Source organism: Argopecten irradians, chromosome 16, assembly GCF_041381155.1.
Source record: "Argopecten irradians isolate NY chromosome 16, Ai_NY, whole genome shotgun sequence".
NCBI classification, from domain to species: Eukaryota; Metazoa; Mollusca; class Bivalvia; order Pectinida; family Pectinidae; genus Argopecten; species Argopecten irradians.
Window position 1 is genome coordinate 29,742,419 of NC_091149.1, and position 15,168 is coordinate 29,757,586.

Consider the following 15,168-nt stretch of genomic DNA (forward strand, 5'->3'; position numbering starts at 1 on the left):
CTACTATACATTATCCTCGCAAGCTACTATACATTATCCTCGCAAGCTACTATACAGTGTCCTCGGAAGCTACTATACATTATCCTCGCAAGCTACTATACAGTATCCTCGCACGCTACTATACAGTATCCTCGCATGCTACTATACAGTATCCTCGCAAGCTACCGTATAGCATTCTCGCAACCTACTAAACAGTATCCTCGCTAGCTACTGTACAGTGTCCTCCCAAGTTACTTTACGATTTCCTCTCAAGCTACTATATAGTGCCGGTGCAAGCTACTAAATAGTTTCCTCGCATGCCACTATACAGCGCCAGTTTCAAAACAATGCAAATAACTTTACAGTTTTACCTGATAATCAGCAATTACAAATTGCAATGGTAAAAAAGATAAGGTACTAATTAATGTACATTTATATTTTTTCAGATTAGCTTATAAACCCGTGGTCGTGCTTGAAGCAATGCTAAGTAGACAGAATATCTTATTACTTATAAAAAATATAAGGAAGTTGATTAATTTCTTCGGTGACAAACAGCAGATCAAGTTTTACGTACAAGAAAATAAGTTGTACATAAAGATACTAACTTGTACGTAGAAGTTACTAACTTTACGTACAGCATTGTGACCCTAATACGCCGTCGTACTAAAGAGAGTATCTTCAATTAGTAAAAATATCAGATCAACTCAACTTTTACGAACATGGTATTAAGTTGTACGTACAAGATGATATAATGTACATTTACGTACAGGATAATAAGTTGTACAAACAAGAAACTAACTTGTAAAAACAAGATACTAAATCTAAGTTGAGCGAACAAGATACTAACTTGTACGTGTAAGATACAAGTTGTACGTACAAGATGATATAATGTAAGTACAGGATTATAAGTTGTAAAAACAAGAAACTAACTTGTACAAACAAGATACTAAATCTAAGTTGTGCGAACAAGATACTAATTTGTACGTGTAAGATACAAGTTGTACGTACAAGATACTGTCTTGTTCATACAAGATAAAAAGGTTTACGTACAAGATACTAAGTTGAGTGAACAAAATACTAATCTGTACGTACAAGATATTAAGTTTACAAGTTCCTAAGTTGTATGTACATGATACTAAGTTGTACGTACACGATACTGAAAGTTGTTTATTTGTTTGAGTAATTAAATCCTTTTAGCCGCCCGGGTTATGTATATGTATGGACGGCCTCACATGCATGCGGTGTGCAGCTTGTGTTAAGTGCGGTATGTACGGAGCCCGCGAAGGGACATGGAAATATATTTATTAATCCGTGCACACGGTTTGTCAATCCGTTCGCACGGATTACTAATCCGTGCACACGGTTTGTCAATCCGTCCGCACGGTTTGTCAATCCGTTCGCACGGATTACTAATCCGTGCACACGGTTTGCCAATCCGTCCGCACGGTTTACTAATCCGTGCACACGGTTTACCAACCCGTGCACACGGTTTGCCAATCCGTCCGCACGGTTTGTCAATCCGTTCGCACGGATTAGTAATCCGTGCACACGGTTTGTGAATCCGTGCACACGGTTTACCAATCCGTGCACACGGTTTGTCAATCCGTGCACACGGTTTGTCAATCCGTGCACACGGTTTGTCAATCCGTCCACACGGTTTACTAATCCGTGCACACGATTTGACAATCCGTCCGCACGGTTTACCAATCCGTGCACACGGTTTGACAATCCGTCCGCACGGTTTACCAATCCGTGCACACGGTTTGTCAATCCGTCCACACGGTTTACTAATCCGTGCACACGGTTTACAATCCGTGCACACGGTTTGTCAATCCGTCCACACGGTTTACTAGATCTATGCACTGGGATTACTATCTTCACTGGACAAGGGTTCAATTCAATACTTAGGGTTTACACGGACTCGTATTAAGGATTACACGGTCATAGAAGGTAAAGACATGCTACTTTCTCTTATCTAACCTTTTTGGTCAATTCTTTGTATTATTTTGTTAGGGAGAATAGCTGTATTCTACTTCTTACTTCGTGTGAATGTAATCAAAATGATGTGAGAAAACATACCAGGTGTACAATTGTCACGTTTTTCTTCGAGTTTATACGACGTTCTTATACAATATTGTTATATATAAATTTAGAAGATAATGGCTTATAATTAAATCCAGATTTTGAGATACATATGATAAAATGTGGTATTACAGTGTATTGTCTGAAGTTTATGCAAAATATTGTATTTTTTCTGTTACAGGTATGGATGACGGATGTACATGTATGCCATTGGACAATCGATATTTCGTCAAATATATCCATAGAATCGCTTGATTAAAAATCATAACTTCAGTTTTGATGTGGAATATGTACATTGGTCATTGGGATAAATCATTTAAGTCCTTTTAGCAACCCAGAGTTTCTGCAAGCTTAAAATACCCCTATAGATATTATCCACGGTGATACAACGGGCTTAATAAACTGTTAACTACAGTGCAGATAATTGTCAGAAATAATGAATGATCTTAGTTCCTGACCAATGAAGGGACTGTCTTCACGGATAAACTTAAAATAATAGAAATGCGACGTATTTAAATTTAAAGTAATCCTGAAATTCTGTGTAAATACAAGTGAATATAAGACATCGTTTTAAATAGATGGAACAACGTCTTAGAATGTGACGTGACAGTCGGGGAAAACTGTGTACCTTCGATATATGAGTAGTGCCTTATTATGCCATAGCCATCGAAAAGCAAGTTTCGAACTGGCAATTTATATAATTAGGGGCAGCATGCCAGCTGACGCCTGATTCACAGGGACATGAGAATTAGTTACACTTTATATAACCATGGACACACCAGAGTGCCCACAGACCATTTTAGATGTTTTAGAGGCTAGATAAAAAAAAAATAGGTAAAAATCATACTCTATAGTTCGGTATCAGTGTCTTAGTAACTCGGGCTACCTTGCTTGTCGGGACATTACTCGGTTGTCTGACCGATTGGAGCCCTACTCTTTATGTTGTGTCATTATTCAAGAATGCTACATATGTAATATCAATACCTATAATTCATTCTAAAGTTGCCGTAGCTATCATATCATTTCTAAACGCGTGCACAATATAGAAGCCTACGAATTAGTTAAAGGAGAGTTGCCAAGTGGTTCAGATGTCCTGACATATTACCACACTACCTCTGGATCGCGAGTTCAAAACTTTCTTCCCTATGTATACAACTGTATACATTACAAAGAGGTATGATTTTTACCGATTTTAATTTAGACCCTTAAAATATATAATATGCATTGCCATCCAAAAGGTCTGTTACAAGTGTCTAGATTCTGTATAAAATAGTTTTGACAAAAATCCATGTGTAACAAAACTTTTGGAGGACAGTGTATGTCCAATATTACGAGTTGAAGTACATATGGACCATCAAGTCCCTGTGGTCAAGGATTACGTCCTTATAGAAAACAACCAACTGTTCTGTACCAACAGAGGAATATTAGTTAGCTATTGAGTTCTATAATTAAAGTCTAGGTTCTCATATAACACTAGATAGAACAAAAATGGGTCCTTCTGCTCAAACTCCAACCAGGGTAGCTATATTGAATTAAGGCGCATTATGCGCTAAAAAATCCTGAAATTCTAATATTTTACCTATTCATTATCAAAATTGATATTTTGAACTTAAATCTCAATATGAATTTCCAAATTCATATCATGGTTATCTAGGAATAATTGCCTGTCAGAAAACATTTTTACTTTAGAAATTCATAATTAGCCAGCCAATCAGCGGCCGGGTTAAATTTTATCCTGGGCTCGTATACACAGGGACCATTTCGAAGGTCTTTTTTTCATTTTGTTGGTTGTTCCCTACTGTGGTTCACATCGTGTACAAGAGAAATCGCTGTAGTGTGTGGTGTATAGATAGGAGGCTGCGAAGAATCACTTCATATTATAGATTGACGAAATACAAGCACGAGTTTCATGTTTTCCCATTATTCAGTCAATATCCTATCTTTAACAAAGCACATCATAATTTCTACAAGATAACTTATTAATCTTTACTCATCCTCGATAACCCAGTGTTAATATGACTGTTTTTATATCGACCGTGGATATATCGTCAGTGATAGCAACCCATGGAGTATCGAGGATGACCGCCCCTCACTGGGCATCCTTTTTTGCGCTGAACCCATGCAGGTAAATTGAGGTTCTTGGAATTCTCAAAATCTTACATTTTCTCCCTTTAAATGTTTTGCATATACAGCAATAATGACCATATAATAATGTAGAAAGCAATGTCATTTACAACGGCTAACAAACCAAAACCAAATCTGACGCCGACGCCAAGGCGATTCCACAAAACAAGGAATGTGTACCTAAATACTCTATGGTGTTTTACCAAATTCTGTAAAACATTGCTGCACACAACGATGCGTATGGTACATGTATATATTTAAAAAAAAACAACATATATTTGTGCCTTTCTGTGTTAATTAAGTCATATGTGCCTGTATATAAAGAATAACACAGTCCTTGGGATTTTGAGCACAGGTATTCGTCACATCTCCTCTATATTCGCCAATGTTATCCACTTCTACTTGAAAGTACACGCACCTCATGTTTCGAAATTTGTTACAACGCTCAGCCGAAAAAGTTCAAAGAATATTACAAAAATAACATTGAAGCTAGTCCGAACTGTCTTTATAAGGTCGCCGCCCTTCGTACATGAAAATAAAGAAAAAACACACTCTTTAAAATTGAATCCTACACACTGACAACTTCAGTTTGCGGCCGCCATTTTTTTATCCACTGTAAAAAAATCTTATCAGCGGGAATGCGATGTTTGAAGTCAGCTCATTATATAATCAAGCGATTCAAAGCCTTTTAAGATCCGACGAACGTGATCTTCATCCGACAGAAGCTCAGTGCTGTTGCTCTTTATTTGCAAGCGTTCAAGTGATAAACTAACGTCCAATATATGTTACGGAAATAAAAGTTTCTTTCTTCTCTTATGTGGGTTTCCTTCTCAAATGGGGATTTGGGGACAAGGATAGTGTGAAAATATATATTGATAAAAAATAAACAAAAAATTCGGCTCCGTTATTTCCATAAATTGAACTTTTTAACATTGCATAATTTATGCTTACTGAAGCCTTCGGTCATATTACCAAACTTGATATCGTCTTTAGACGTCACATTGTCAGATTGGTTCCCAGTCGTCAGTAAGCCAAACACAGGGATCTGATAATTAGTTACAGTTTATAGAAATACAGGTTACAAGAGTCGTTGTTGTTGCATACAGAATATATGCCGCAGGGTGAGTTACCTGTTAAAAGTTACGAGCTTGAACTCGAGTATGGAAAACATTGTATGACCTGTGTCTACCACAATACGTTTTAAAGGTCTAAATCTTACATTTGTCTTATACATGTACACCATGTAGAGTATGATTCCAGCCGATTTATTATATAAATCTATACAACGACTGAAAATGGTTATACATGTCTATAAACTAAGTAATTTGCAGATGCCTTTGAGCTCCAACATTCGGACGAGGACAACTGTACAATTTTAAAAGTGAACGAATCCATGTACAGGTTGATGTTAAGAAACAAACAATATATTGTGTCCATTTAATACTAGATTATTGTACATGTATTTAAGCACTATATGAAGACGGACCATGTTACAACTCATTTAAATATTGCTAATGTAAATATTTTCATATGTACAGGTCAGCATACATACACTGATTATACATGTAACAAAAAATGTGAAAACGTAGCCAAAACAAATCGATTTATTGTGACAATCAATCAACTATCATTTGTAAAATAATGAGATACATTTGTGTATCAGTCAGCGTATATACATGTTTTTTTTTTTATTAAAGTCAACAATAAATCCATGGAAAATATCCCGTTTGACATAAAACCCCAAAACATGTACCTTGTCGAAACACCTTTTATTTTAAAAAATAGGAATATAAAACGAGACTGATAATTTTGTAGAGTTGCAAAAGTTAATTAACACTACACTTATCATCATCTTCTGAACAATTTAAATAAAATGTTCACCTTCCTAACGCGGGTCGTCTTATGCTTTCCGCCTCGTTGTAATCATCGTGCGTTAGTTGACTATCACTGTGTCAGACGAAAAAACAGCTCAATGAATATTTTCTTCACATGTAGTTTTAAAGAAACATTTTTTTTTGAATGGCAGTGTTTATTGGTCTTTGGTCCAATTAGTGACAGTCGCGCGATGTCTTTCACCTTGAGTTCGAAACCTATGTGGAGTGGGGCAGTTGTCAGGATTTTGAAACATATCGATGGTTTTCTCCCAATACGTACTCTTGCTTTTTTTTTCTCTCGATAAGACTCGTCCTTTTATAGCCCTGTCTGATCTTATCCTTGATCACCAGGCGAGCGTGACATTATTTTAAGGACAATTAATAATATGGTTAACTAATCAATGTCAGATTTTAGATAGAGCCATTTTAGCATCACATTGAAACACAGTCAACCGGTATTCTTCTTAAAAACTTTGGTATCGTTTTACCACCAGTATGTCGTCTCTCCGTTGAGTTACACAATAATATTTGACTACTTTTTCCCGTAATGGAAGCACGTGTCTTTGTTTTTGAATTGCCGTCAACTGGAATATGAAGTAGAAATTGTCTATTAGATGAAGTACATATATACATGCATTGCGTATATTCTTTTTAATATTACTCTTTACTCTGTGATCTAATTACTTAAAATGTTAACATCGACTTCTAAGCATACTTATAACATGTCGTTTACTTCATACTTACAAATTGAAAATAATCAATAATCTGTAGGCATCAATTAAAAAACACATTAAACGTTTTGTAAGATACATGTTTATAGGTCTCCATTGTATTATCCATTAATTAAACCTAGATTTCCTTACCTCATGTTGCCGCCGTGCCCTCTATAATCAATTGACTCGAAGGTAGTCGATGGTTCAATGTTCAATGTACACGTCACGGTTTAATAATATATCAAATAGACAAACCGTGTGCACGGATTAGTAAACCGTGCGGACGGATTGACAAACCGTGCGAACGGATTGACAAACCGTGCGGACGGATTGGCAAACCGTGTGCACGGATTAGTAAACCGTGTGTACAGATTGACAAACAGTGTGCACGGATTAGTAATCCGTGCGAACGGATTGACAAACCGTGTGCACGGATTGGTAAACCGTGTGCACGGATTCACAAACCGTGTGCACGGATTGACAAACCGTGGTCACGGATTAGTAATCCGTGCGAACGGATTGACAAACCGTGTGCACGGATTAATAAATATATTTCCATGTCCCTTCGCGGGCTCCGTAGGTATGCGTGTTTTGGGAGACTGCGGTATGTTCGTGTTGTGTCTTCTTGTATAGTGAAACTCTTACAGCACACCCCAACCAGTTATATTATACTAACAACTGGCGATATAGCCGTTCCACTTCCGGTATGCTGAGTACTAAACAGGAGCAGAAACTGCCATTTGTAATGATTTTGTTGTATCTCGGCCATGGGACAGAACCAACATACTAAATCGTACAAGATAACATATTTCATCTTTCGACAACCATTCCAGCTTTTGTAGAACATTGATTAATAACATCGAAAGATATTAAGCTACGCTCGAATTGAAATTATTTTGATAGCGTTAACCTGATTCGTTAGTAAGTAATAAGGGGAACCTTTAGTTTGTGATGCAATGCTGTGAATTACGATGGCCGATAGCGGGATGTACGCAAATTGCAATAACTATTTTTGTACGAGGTTACTGTATATTTTATATATTCAGCATTGTTTTAATTTGGAAAAAAATGTTATAATAACCTTTTTTTTGTATTTATAAGAAAAAATGTATTTCAAGTACAGATAAAGTAATGTGTAACAGTTTTTATACACTAAGAAAAACTTTAGTTACATATACATAATCGCTTTCCTTCAAGGTCGTGTTATATATATATATAATATCTTACAAGTACATATAAATACAATTGTCTGTGATTTTAGTGCTAACCTTCCCTAGTTACCAGCTCGTGAAGGAATGCAGAGGTCGCGTGGCCGCAATATCTGAATATGCTTTATTTTAGTATTACGGATGGAAGAAAGCATGGTAGCAAATAAGTTGGTGATTTTCTATACTTCAGAAATCAAAAACTAATATTTACAGTAATACCATCAAACTATGATTCTGAAATAAAAGATAGCAGTGATTTTTAAAACGAAACTTTTTTCATAATTACTTCAAAACAATTATGATTATCAGCATGCAAAACTGTAAATGATATTAATAGTTTGTGATTTCTGAAGCATAGAAAATTAACATTTTACTTGTTACCATTTACTTCCTTCCATTCGTATTATTGTTTTAAACCCGATATCTTACATTGCAATACTGAATGAAAGCATATAGCTAGGGAAAGGAGGTCAACACCTTTTAGCAAATGCAATTATTTTTAGATTCACTTGTTGACAGTGGCCTTAAAGAACGTAAATATGTACATGTAACTCGAGTTTTGTTCTTAATGTACAACAAGAGGCCCAGATGGCCTGTATCGCTCACCTGGTTTGTAATGCCAAGTAATGTTCTGAAAACAGGTTCATTGTTTCTTTTCTGAAGGAATTTTAATATTAACCTCTAAATCCCCTATTGGGCCCCCCCCTCCTGCCCCCAGGGGGTCAGAGCCAAAATTTATACAAGTTCTGTTCCCCTTCCCCCAAGGATGTTTATGGCCAAATTTGGTCACATTCCAAGTAAAACTCTAGGACAAGTAGTGATTTATAGGATTTACCTATATTTCCCCTATTGGGCCCCGCCCCTCCTGCCCCCGGGGGATCAGAGCCAAAATTTATTCAAGTTCTGTTCCCCTTCCCCCAAGGATGCTTGTGGCCAAAATTTGGTTACAATCCATGCAGAACTCTAGGAGAAGTAGCGATTTATAGAATTTATCTCTATTTCCCTATTGGGCCCCACCCTTCCAGCCCCCGGGGGGCCAGAGCCAAAATTTATACAAGTTCTGTTCCCCTTCCCTCAAGGATGTTTGTGGCCAAATTTGGTTACAATCCATGTAGAACTCTATGACTAGTAGCGATTTAAAGGATTTACCTCTATTTCCCCTATTGGGCCCCGCCCCTCCTGCCCCTGGGGGATCAGAGCCAAAATTTATACAAGTTCTGTTCCCCTTCCCCCAAGGATGTTTGTGGCTAATTTTGGTTACAATCCATGCATAACTCTAGGACTAGTAGCGATTTAAAGGATTTACCTCTATTTCCCCTATTGGGCCCCGCCCCTCCTGCCCCCAGGGGGTCAGAGCCAAAATTTATACAAGTTCTGTTCGCCCTCCCCCAAGGATGTTTGTGGCCAAATTTGGTTACAATCCATGTAGAACTCTATGACTAGTAGCGATATAAAGGATTTACCTCTATTTCCCCTATTGGGCCCCGCCCCTCTTGCCCCCAAAGGGTCAGAGCCAAAATTTATACAAGTTCTGTTCCCCTTCCAAAATTGATCTTTGTGGCCAAATTTGGTTACAATCCATGCAGAACTCTAGGACAAGTAGCGATTTATAGGATTTACCTCTATTTCCCCTATTGGGCCCCGCCCCTCCTGCCCCCGGGGGATCAGAGTCAAAATGTATACAAGTTCTGTTCGCCCTCCCCCAAGGATGATTGTGGCCAAATTTGGTTACAATCCATGCAGAACTCTATGACTAGTAGCGATTTAAAGGAAATGTTGACGGACGGACGGACGGACGGACGACGGACGCCGCGCCATGACATAGGCCAGGTGAGCTAAAAAATGTTGCTCGTGGTGCCTTTTTTTGTACTTGAAACAGAACTTTAGTCTTTTTGATAAAAACAAAGTTATTGACAGCATATTTTGTCTTACAGATCAACACTGAACATGGGTACCAAAAACAATTTTTGGACATTCCGCTATCGGCCGTCGTAGTAAATCGACGCTTCTCTACAAAGGGGTGTTAGCCCCTGGGGTTCCCGTGAGTTCATGTACGCTGCACTCGGATCCGATATTTACGATATCATAATATTACGAATGTTTGGAATATGGTGACAGTCGCATAAAAAATAGTTAATTACAAATGCACTGAATTACATCGCTACAATCTCAAATATTTGAAACGAACAAATATTTTTTTTTCAAACTAAAACTTACATTTCTATAAACTGTTAGGTTTGCTTTCTGAAATATCAGTATAAAGTAATTATTATTTTTTCATCCAACAGTTGTAACGAGGAAAAATATCTGGATAGTCACATTACCGGGGATATCTACATGTAGTAAAATAATCGGGTCTCTCGGAGTCAGAGTCCCTTATTGTTTGTGACTTTTCCCATTCGACGGCCTAATATATTTAATAACTGTTTTATGTTTAGGTTTGGGGGGACCTAGCCAGAGAGTTTTGATTAATGACTTTACAAATTAGTCTGTTTTGTCTCGCACTCTCTCTGATAAGGCACTAGAGTAGCCATGCCTAGTATTACACCCTTCTCCAGCTCACCGATACGCATTAATTATATAAATACAGAAGGTTAGATATAAAAAAATGTGAATAGCCTTGACCTGCCAGGGAGGTATGAGGTCATTGGTCTTTTGTTTTATTTCATTATTAAACTCTCATGTGCTTAGTAAACAATCTGTTCTGAAGAGGCTGTGGCGGCCGGGAGGTTTATGAAATGACCGTGTATACTCTTCTTCGGTTTTATTTCTTAGTAACAATGTTCATATATGACGAAGTGTACTCGTCTTAGAGGACAATATATAAAAAAAAGATTAAAATGTGTTGGTATATAATATATAAATCATAAATAAAAGCAAACCACTTTTTATAATTATACTTTCTTTATCATAAACTTTCGTTTAAATGCAACTCTACTATAACCACTGATCATTGATAATTGATAACAATTATATCTAACAATGGATATACATACTTTATACACGACATTCAAATTGTATACCATATAATACAAACAATAGTAGTTTTTCATGACATTTTTACGGATATCAGAGTAACATGGACATTTTTAAAACAAAATAAATTCATCTTCAACATCATTTTAATTATGTAATGTATATATTCGTACATGTTGTGGCATATTTGGGTAACGACCCTTTTCTACATTAAGGTTGTGTACAAAGATTCGTATTTTGGAAATTTTTAAAATTGGGTTTCTTAAATAGTATTGTTAAATTGTTCTAAGCATTTCAATCTCATAACGCATCTTAACTAATATATTTACATATGCCTCTATATAGTCAACGGGAGGGGAGTTGCGTTCAAATTAGCGTAAACGCAACGACGTATGAATACAAACCCAAAGTAGGATCGGACGATTTCTAGTTCACGCTTCGGTAAGATTTTGCAACATATGATAATCTAAATAAACTATAATTACTTAATTTACATTTACCTTTTCACAGATGACAGATTTGCTTTGAATTAATAATAAACTAAAAAAACGGTTTCGGTCTTCTATTTGTCTCAAGACTGATCCTTAGGCGGCACAGACAATAACATGCTCGTCATTAGCCTACTCGGTTGGCCTACTGTATGAAATGTAAACAAAGTTTCATCGTTATCGGATTCAAAATAATAATAAAGAGTCGTTATTAGATCCAATTAAAATGTATTTGACATCAAAACAGAATATGTGTTCAAGCATTGTAACGGTAATAAACAACAAAAAGAATCGCTGGTCGGGTTCTACAACCGGGGGCTTTCCTCAGGAATGTTCAAGGAATTCCATAGTTAAGTCAGTCACACACCATGCAAACACTTGTCTATCATCCGTACAATAAAATAAAAGTCGTGACTATGAAGAATTTAGTCTATATCGCGTGCGTAGACCGATACATACATTAGAAACATTCAGCAGCTCAACAGTCATACCATTTGGTCAACAGACTATTTCACAGTTACTTTCCTCGGTTGAAAATCAAATATGGCGGCTCGCTCCACTTCGGACCGCATCACTACCCTGACAACGATACCAGTAGTCGCTCCGCCTTGGTTATCTCAATTTTTATTCGAAATGGACATTATTGATACATTATCAAATTGGGAACAAAATATAATTTAAAAATAATTAAAGGTGTCATTGTTATATTTCAAATCAAACTGCAGCTATAACATTCAACAATCGGAACTATATCTTCGGTCATCCTGACTACCGTAGTTACCCAACTTAGCAACCATCACCGTTTTAAATTTGACGTAAAAGTAGACTTATTGATGTAAATATAAAGATTGAACAGTGTTTTGATTGCCTTAAAGGTGGTATGAACGCAATGGGATACAGACATATTCTACATGTAGCGCTAACGCGCTACATTGAATATGTCTGTATCCCATTGCGTTCATACCACCTTTAACGCAATCAAAACACTGTTCAATCTCTATATAAAACATATACCTCTAAATTATGTGAAAATTTGCAACTCTTCGTGAAAGCTATGGAATTAATAAGGTACATATTTAATACTGTGTTTGCCTTACAGGAAGGATGTTAGAATTGTACCTGTTGCTCCTTTTGCATGGTCGTAGAAAGGCGACTTTTAGGAACTTACTATCTAAAGCATCAATTAACAATTCATCGTCAACAAATTGATAATGGATTGATATATTTTCTAAAGCTTCTCGTATTATGACCAAATATTATAAGTATGATATGATATCTGATTGAGTGAATAGCTAGTTATCATGTATTTTAAAATTATGTTGTTGTTTTTTTTACTTGCCATTGTTGGTTAATTTTGAAATTAAATTACAGTGTTCCTACGTCTTTAATAGTAATTAGGAATTAGCATTTCATTTATCTAAAGTATTGGTTGTGTGTGCTGTATATGCGGCAATAGGGTATGTGACAGCGATTTATTTTTCCCCGAATAGTTACGACAGCCGATACAGGTCTGACTTAAATCCATACTCACATAAGATGCTCATAAATAGCAATATTTAATATCCAATTATTGTCATCGATAGCGGTAATATCAAAGATAGGAGATGTATATTATGTACTCAGTAACCCCCAACCCCCCACACACACACATACACACTCAATCACTCACCGAATCTTGTTACTATATCTCTTCTCACACCGTCACTTCCTCCGTCACTCACTCACTCCCTCGTCACTCACTCACTCCCTCCCTCCCTGCACTCACTCACTCACTCACTCACTCACTCACTCACTCACTCACTCACTCACTCACCCACCAACCCACCCAGTCACTTTCTTAGCTAACTCACTCACGCACGCCTATCCTCAATCCTCTACCCCCCACCTTTATCATCTACCCCTACCCTCTACCCCTACCGACTAACCATCTGCACACTTGCTATGCAAAGTCAATCACGCACGCCTTCATACATATATAATATAACTGATTCTAGTATGATCTACAAACTATCACCTACCCTCTACCACACACCCTCCTACCTCTACGATCTACCCCTACCCTTTACCCCTACTATTTACCTTCTAGCCTCTACCCTCTAGCCACTACCTTATACATTTTCCCCTCTACTCTCTACCTACTACGCTCTACCCCAACCCTCCACTCTTTACCCCTTACCCTCTCCCCTCTACTCTCTACCCCCAAACCTTTATCTCTACCCGTAATCCTCTACCCCTACGTTTTACCCTCTACTTTCTACACCAATCCCTACCCTCTATTCTTTACCCCATATCCTCTACCATTTACCCGATCCTTTACGCTATAACCTCTACTACCTACCCCTACCTTTTATCCTCTACCCCTACGCTTTACCCTCTACCCTCTACCCGCAACCCATACCCATCACTTTCTACCCATATCCTCTACCATCTACCGCTACCCCTTTTGCTCTACCCCTACTACCTACCCCTAACCTCTACCCCTACCCTTTTCCACTATCCCCTACGCTTTACATTTTACTCTTTACCCCCAATCCCTACCCTCTATTCTTTACCTCCTATCCTCTACCATCTACCCCTACCATTTACGCTCTACCCCCTACTACCTACCCCTAAACCTCAACAACTACCCTTTTTCCACTATCACCTACGCTGTACCCTCTACTCTCTACCCCCTATCCTCTACCATCTACCCGTACCCTTTACGCTCTACCCCTACCCTCTACACTCTACTCTCTACCACTACTATCTACCCCCTAACATATACACCTACCCTCTACTACCCTTTACCCTCTACCCTCTACTGTCTACTTTCTACTACTTCGTATACCTTCTACGCTCCTTGTACACACGCCTGCGAGCGGACAAGGGTGATTTCAATACCAATATTACTATAAATTCAGCGCTCTGCTAATCTATTTTACCGAAGACTGTAGATAATAAAAATGCTTTATTTGGAACATAATAATTTATTGTTTATACATGTAATATTATCTTACTTATACATCACCAAACACAAGAATATTCGGTTAATATTACATGTGTACATGTTATCTAGAACAGAATACGAGGCCACAGTACAGTTTCCCCATCTACATTATACATCATGCTCACATTTTAATAATCCGAATCATCACCTTCAATAGCTTACTCCTACACTACAAGCTTAAACATATATATGCTATAATTTACACAATGTTAATGAAATACATAATTAACTTTTATTATATGTGAATCAGTGGGTATTTTCACCTCGTCAGATATATTATCGTCATTATACAGGTGACAAAGTTTACAAATACATCTGTTAAGAAAGATACCGCTCCTGCATTAAAGATTTAAAACAACGATAAGCCCATGGACCTTAACTGAAAATTTAGAAGCTATTTTAATTTTCCGGTGGGATCAGTCATGGCATGTGTTTGATGTCAAGCTGACATCCCAAACTGATAATTTCAATTAAACATACACTAATTCCTAATATGATTAAAACAAACTTTGCTCAAAAGAGTACATTTATTTTACCTATCTTGTAAAATAGTAAACTTATCCTATTAACTTTTACAGCATTTAAAAGCCAATACCATGCAGTTTGAAGGTCCAGAAAAGATTTCGAAATTTACCAAATTAGCTGTGTAAATTGATAAAGAAACAAAAATGTTTACAAATTATTTAAAGACCAACATTTTCTTGGAATAGCTGAAGAAATGACAACTTTCCGTCCAAA

At 37.2% G+C, this 15,168-nt stretch overlaps 1 long non-coding RNA gene across 1 annotated transcript; it reads right to left on the reverse strand.

Moving 5' to 3' along the window:
* Positions 1–5,768: 5,768 nt before the first annotated feature.
* Positions 5,769–7,130, reverse strand: LOC138310590 (uncharacterized). The gene is made up of 2 exons (XR_011206457.1): positions 6,923–7,130; positions 5,769–6,643 (listed from the first exon to the last, which is right to left on the reverse strand). It is a non-coding gene; the product is annotated as an uncharacterized lncRNA (long non-coding RNA).
* Between the last annotated feature and the right edge of the window lie 8,038 nt (positions 7,131–15,168).